Genomic DNA, 7,362 nt, shown 5'->3' on the forward strand with positions numbered 1-7,362 from the left:
AATGTATTCACGAATATTAACATCATCGATAGAAGCTAAGTTTTTTAGCAATATTTTATTTTCCTCTTTTACTTCTTTAAAAGCTAACTTTTTTGCTTCATTTTGCAGTCGTAATTCAATCATCCCATGACCTTTTTCCCTACTTGTTGTACTTTCGTTTAAAAGATCAAGGATTTTTTTGTTTGATGATATCAAACTATCAGCGGGTATATTATGAGGATATCCGATTTCAACAATTTTTGCTTCGTAATCTACAAATAAAAAATAAAGAGAATCATTTCTTACTTCGAAATGCACTAGTTGATCATATATGGGAGCATTACGGAAATAATTTTATGGAATAATGTACTATTTGCTTGCAGTTTAATATTTAATTATGTACTTTTACTTATAATTTTATATTTTAGTGTAAGATTTTTTTAATTAATATTTATGTAATATTTATATATAGGTACTAGTTATTTATAGAAGTTTTATGAATTTACATCAACTATGACAAATATATGGACCATAGTGTAAAATATAAATAATTTTGAAGTTAGGTTTGAAGTTTTACTTTTGGAGAAGAGCACATTGAAACTTCAAATATAGAGTTTTGGAAACTTCAAAATAGAGTTCATTTTTGGAGATGCTCTGAATGTGAACTAATCTCATTAGGAATTGCCGAACTGACATGCCATTTATGAAAAAGATAAGAACACAAAAAAATTTCTGTAAAAAAATATTAACTTTCAACTTTAACTTCGATTAGGGTTTACAAGGGAGCTTATATACAATGATAAGAATACTCTAGAACTTTTATCTTTACAGCTAATAGACACAGCTGTAAAGTAAATTACACAGCTTCAATAGCTTGGAGAGGATAGAACCGGTTGCTTTCTCTTGTCTCCACTTTTGCCGTATACTCTGCTTTTACTCCTCTGTATTTTAAACAAGATGACCGTTTGGGGAGTAGCTGAACTTCTTTTGGGTCATATGTCTTCTGAGCTTGAACATCATGCCCATCTTCATATTCTCACCTACATTCCCCCTCAAACTTGGTGGGGGTTGATCAACACCAAATTTGCACCTTAACTCCACCCTTTCTTGGTAAAGGTTTGGTAAAGATGTCTACGGTTTGTTGTGAAGCTGGAATGTGCTTAGTCTCAATCAGACCAAGAGCTACATGTTTTCGGATATAATGATAATATATATCAAAATATTCAGACCTCTGGTGTAGTGCTAGGTTTGCACTCAAGTAGACGACTGATAGATTATCACATCGGAGAAGTGTGGCATGAGGTTGAGAGATTCCCAGGTCTCTAAGCAGTAATGAAATCCATGATATCTCTTCTGATGTGGCTCCTAGTGCATGGTATTCAGCTTTTGTTGATGACTTAGAAACTGTAGGTTGCCTTTTTGCCGACCATGAGATTAAGTTAGGACCAAAAAGCGTACAAAAACCAGTCGTAGACATCCTTGTTTCAGTGCAACCCACCCAGTCTAAGTCACAATAGACTGACAGAGTGAAACAGTTATCTCTCGTAATATGCAAAACCAACTCCATTGTCCCTTTTAAGTATCTCAAGATCCTTTTAAGAAGACCAAAACACGATATAGTAGGCAGATGCATCCTCTGACACATATAATTAACCACATATTGAATGTCTGGTGTAGTTATAGTAAGGTATTGGAGCTTACCAGCTAGACTTCAAAAGTATGTTGGCTCAGCGAAAGGTGTTGGATCAAGCTGCTAGATTCGTTGAGGAAGAGGTGTTGGCATAGGATTGCAACCACTCATAGCTGCCTGATGTAGAATATCTTTGACATAAGATTTTTGATGTAGAATGAGACTTTCAGAGTGAGATTCTATCTCAATACCCAAGAAATATTTCTGAGAGCCCACTGATTTGTGTTTCATAGGATAAAGCCAAGTGAATCTTAAATATTCATCTATAAACACTGCATAATATCAAAATCCTTGATTGGATACAACTGGAGAAAGACCCCACAGATTACAGTGGACCCTCTCTAAAGATTGAGATACATTTGAAACTGGAGAAAAAATTGCAATATACTACTCTTCCACATCTGGCAAGACCCACAAAAGGGAGTTTTTCTGCTCTTATTCATCATAATCTCTTTACAGCTACTGAATTGTTGAAGAATCTTCGGATTTGAATGACCTAGACGATAGTGCCACACTGCTTCAGACGCCACAACCTGCCTATCTGAGAAGTTTACTTCAAATCATTTGTTCTCCTATCGATAAAGACCATTACTTCTTGGTCCCTTGGCTACCACTCTCAGCTTATCCAGATCAATAACATAGATATCATTAGCATCAAAGAACACCCCATAGTTTTGATCATCACACAGTTTTGAGACATACAACAAGGATTTCTTAATAACAGGACAGACCAACACATCAGTAAGAGATAGAGTACATGATGATGAAGAGATAGCTGCAGACCCAACATGTGTGATAGGTAAGAACGCTACATCCCCTACCATAACTACATCACTTCCTTCATACGGGGGAGCTTCTTGCAGATTTTTTGTGGATGAAGTAACATGTGCAGAAACCCCGAAATCTGGATACCACTCCCGACCATTCTCATCAGCCACACGGAGAGATGCATAAGCAGCTGCACCCTGATAGTTATTGTCAAAGCGGTTATAACATTTTAAAGCCGTGTGGCTGGTTCTTCCACATATTTGTCAGACTGGTCTCTCTCCTAAACTTCCTGAACCATATTGGTGCTGAGTAAATCCACGACCTCTAGTTGAGTAGCCTCCTCTACCTCGAGTAAACCATGTACGTCCTCTGCCTCTGTAGTTGTGGTTGTACATCGAAGCTGTGTTTCGGTACTCTTGTTGGGACTGCTTAGGTTGACTGTTGAAAGCCAGGTGTGGAGTGACCTGAGCTTGTTCTTCATACGTCTGGAGTTTACGTCTAGAGTTTACAGTCAAACCCTTAGAGATAACATCGTTGAATGTTGGTGCAGGAATCTTAGTCAAGGAGCTTTGAATCACCGTTGCTATAGGATCATATTCTCTTGTAAAACCATTGAGAAAGCCAAATATTTTCATTGACTCCTCATTAGGATTACCAATAGCAGTCAGGGAATCACAAATGGCTTTGAAATCTCTGCAGTAGGTCGCCAAAGTCTTGTCCTTTTTGGTTAACAGTTGAAAGGTTTCTGCGCAAAGAGAACTCTCTTGCAAGAGAACTTTTGTTAAAGTTCTCAGCTAAGGTGATCCAGACCTCACGAGATGTTGTAAGAGTATGAACCATTCCCAATACCTCTTCTGAAAGCGTACCAAAGATCCAAGATCGCACGAGCTCGTTGGAGCAGAACCATGCTTCGTATTGAGGATTGGGTTCCTCCAGCTGAACGTTTCCTTACATCACCGTCCTTGTTTGTTGAGGAGCCGCAACGGCACCATTAACGAAGCCCACAAGCTTCTGACTTGAGAGAAGAGATTCGAACTAGATCTTCCATAAGAGATAGTTCCCATCGTTGAGCTTAAATGTGACCGAACTCAGAACATGGACATTACTAGGAAAATGATAAGGATTTAGGTTATCCGCCATTGATGTCACCTGTTAAGGTTCACAATGGTTCTGATACCATATGAAGAAGATAAGAACACAAGAAGTTTCCATGAAAAATATGAATTTTCAACTTAACTTCAATTAGGGTTTACAAGCAAGCTTATATACAATGATAAGAATACTCTAGAACTCTTATTCTTACAGCTAATAGGCACAATTGTAAAGTAAACCACACAGCTTCAATAGCTTGGAGAGGATGGAACTGGTTGCTTTCTCTTGTCTTCACTCGTTCCGTACACTATCTTTTACTCCTCTGTATTTTCAACAAGATGACCGTTTGGACAGTAGCTGAACTTCTTTTGGATCATATGTCTTCTGGACTTGAACGTTGTGGCTCATCTTCATATTCTCACCTACAACATTGTCATAGACGAAATTTACAAATGACACAAAAACTTGCATATTTTGCTTTAAGGACATTGTAAGGCTTATAGTCAAATGATCATTTCACCTTTGCAATAAAAATAGAACATATGTCACCACTTTACAAACTAGAACTATAACTTTGAATGCAACAGTTCTATAGATCATATCATAAGATGAGATTACTCAGGAATAAGATTCTGTAGAGGCTTTAAATGATAACCTAAGAAATGAGTGGGAATAGTGAGTTCTTTATCATTACTTATAATTTATACCATTTATAAGGAATATTGGTTCCTTATGGTTCTTTAACATTCCTTAAAATTTAAGAAATAAAAGATTACACAATTATTCTTTATAGGAGAGAAATAATTTTTCCTCTTATTTTGTTCCTTTTCATTCATTTTTTTTTTTATAGTTTTTTAGTAGTTAGCTGTTAGAGCCGGAGATTGTAAGTTTGTCTTTAATAACTTAAACAAGTTCCTTTCACTGACAAGTTATGATAGTTTAAGGACAGCAGATCATGTGTTTTCAGTTTACATTGATAACTTTAAAAGGCTTCGTAAGCCCTCTAACAAGTTCCTTCACCTAATTAAACATAGTAAGAGAAACTAATATGATTTGTGGTATTATTTTCAATTGTGACCATTGCTAGCCCATTTGATAACTTGTTATTTTTTCTTTGATTTGTGATAACAATTTGGGGTTTTCGGCATAATAAATCCCCAACCTTTTAGTTTTGACATAATTAAGCTCTAACTAGATTAAGACGCGGGATGACCATTACATATATATATACAGTAAATTAGTTTATCTATTATATTTTTATATATATTATGAAATAATAAATATATATTGAATAATTAAAAGTCAGTAACTATTACATATATAATTAAACTGGTGCAAACATATAAATCAATTTTATTAATCCAAACAATATTTTTTTTTCTATTTGATAGGATATATAATTAAATTTAAATGATATTAACATACATAGTATATTTTTAAAATTAATGTCTTTTAAATGATGATTTCTACTCATATGGTTTTTTGATCATTTATATCTTTTATAGCAAAAATTTTAAATTACTGGAAAAAATTTCATTGTAAGATTAATAGTTTTAATAATGGGAAAAATTTGGAGAAATGCATTCAAATAAAAATATAATTTGGAAAATACACCCTTATTTAAGTTTTTGGAAAATACACTTATATATATATTAAATTACTAAATTGCTCAATCTTAATATTTCTCAGATTCTAATATATTGTTTAAAAATTGTTTTAAGAAAAAAAATCTTTAGAAAATCTACCAATTATTCCTTTTAATATATGTACCCAATATCTTTCCCATATTTCTTACTAATATCTTAAATTATTTTATTATTTTGAAAAGAGAAGAACTCAAGACCCGACTCGTCTTCTTGTCTTCTTCCTTCCCGTATCCTTTTCTGAATTTTTTTTCTTTTTTTTCTCTAATTTCACAGTTTTTTCCTCTCATCTCACTAAGAGGTTTGTTGATTCATGAATAAAATTTCAGTTTCTAATTTTAATTCGGATAATAACTTCCCGTGCGTTTTGCAAAAACCAAGACTCGCTAGCTCCGCCACGTGGTTTGGACATAGCAGCTCTCTGTAAGTGAGTCTGTTTTATGGGTTTCAGTGGTGGAAGATAGGATCTAGCTTCGGACAGAGGAGGTAGATTTGCTTGAGGCCAAAGAAAGATGCGAACTTGGCAATGAAGCAAGTGAAAAGGGAGTTGTCATTCTGTTCGTGTTTCTGCTTAGATTCGTAGCGAAATTGTTGGCCGGCATTGATGTTGGGCTCATCTCTGCTAGCTTCGCTGCTGTAAGAGAGAGAGAGAGAGAGAGAGAGAGAGAGAGAGAGAGGTTGGGGGTCAACACCTGCAATGGATCCCCATCAAAAAGTCAAGCCATTAATTGTTTGATCCCTGTTTTTTTGTTTCTCTACGCTACTGCTCTGTCACCAAAACATCCTTCTTCAACATAAATATTTATCTTAAAAATAAATAATTATAATATTCTTATTAATTTCGAATTTATATATTAATTATTGAAATATCAAAGTGGGATAAAAAAGTATATTGACATTAAAGAAAGTGTAATTTCAAAAAAAAAAAAAATAAAGACAATGTATTTTTCAAATTTCAAATACTAAATAGGGTATTTTGCAAATTATTATAATTTTTTAAAAATTAAGTTCTCAATGTTTGTTCAAAATTTTTATCAAAAAAAATTTCAAAACTAAAATATTTATGTATTTTATATGGTATATAATTTAATTTAAAACTATATATAAAATATATATATATATATATATATATATATATCTTTTAATCTTAATAGTTAATTAAATTAGACTTTTTACTTATACGATTTTGTAATCATTTGTATTTTGTCATACCAAAAATTTTAAACAATGGATCACAAAATTTGAATGTGAAACTTTTAACTGTTTTAGTAATTTATAGTCGTTTTAAAAAATTTAAAATATAACATAAACCAAAAAATCTAAATTTTATTATATGGTTAATGTGGTTGTTTAATTTTTTTTTTTTAATTTAACATTAAACAAATATGATAGAAGATAAACTAATTTTTATCAAATTTTTATTATTCAAAATTATTAATTGTCATATATATTTTAGTCACATTAGGCAATTCTGTAACTGTTATTTAAGAAAATAATAAAGAGCATTAATAATAAATTAATTGTTATTTAATAAAAATTTATTATATAATTAGATGGACCAACTTATTTCTCTAGTGATTCTAAGAATCATCCTAGTGATGACATGTGGGTACAAAAATAAATTGTAATGTTTCTCAAATAATATATAGGAGATTTTTATTTTATCATAATAAATACTAAACTCTTTCAAAAACTCTAATTAAATCCTAAATTTTCTATAGTTTGGCCAAAATGAGCTACTGTTAAAATAAGACTATGTACAATGGTTTCAAGATCCTCCGCATATTCAATACCCTCCCCATATTTAACACCCTATTTTTCTCTTTTTAACACTCCAAAATATATTCTCTCACTTCCACCTCATTTATTCAACACCCACTTCAATTTACACATCTACAATGATTTATTTTTAAAAATTCAGCACCTTACCCCACAACTCTTAATTCATATTTTTGTTTTTTACAATTAACTTAAAAACTAAAATAACAAAACTTTTAATAATATTTATTTTGAATTATTACACTTATCTTAATTTTTAAATAATATCAAAATCTGTATTAATAAAACAATCAAAATTATGAACATATTTATTTTTTTAAGTAAGATATTTAACATCATCGAACACCGGCGAACGATCTAGAACATTTATATCGTTTAATGTTCCCAGACATCCAAAAAGGCATGTCAAAT

Source organism: Brassica oleracea, chromosome C1, assembly GCF_000695525.1.
Source record: "Brassica oleracea var. oleracea cultivar TO1000 chromosome C1, BOL, whole genome shotgun sequence".
NCBI classification, from domain to species: domain Eukaryota; kingdom Viridiplantae; phylum Streptophyta; class Magnoliopsida; order Brassicales; family Brassicaceae; genus Brassica; species Brassica oleracea.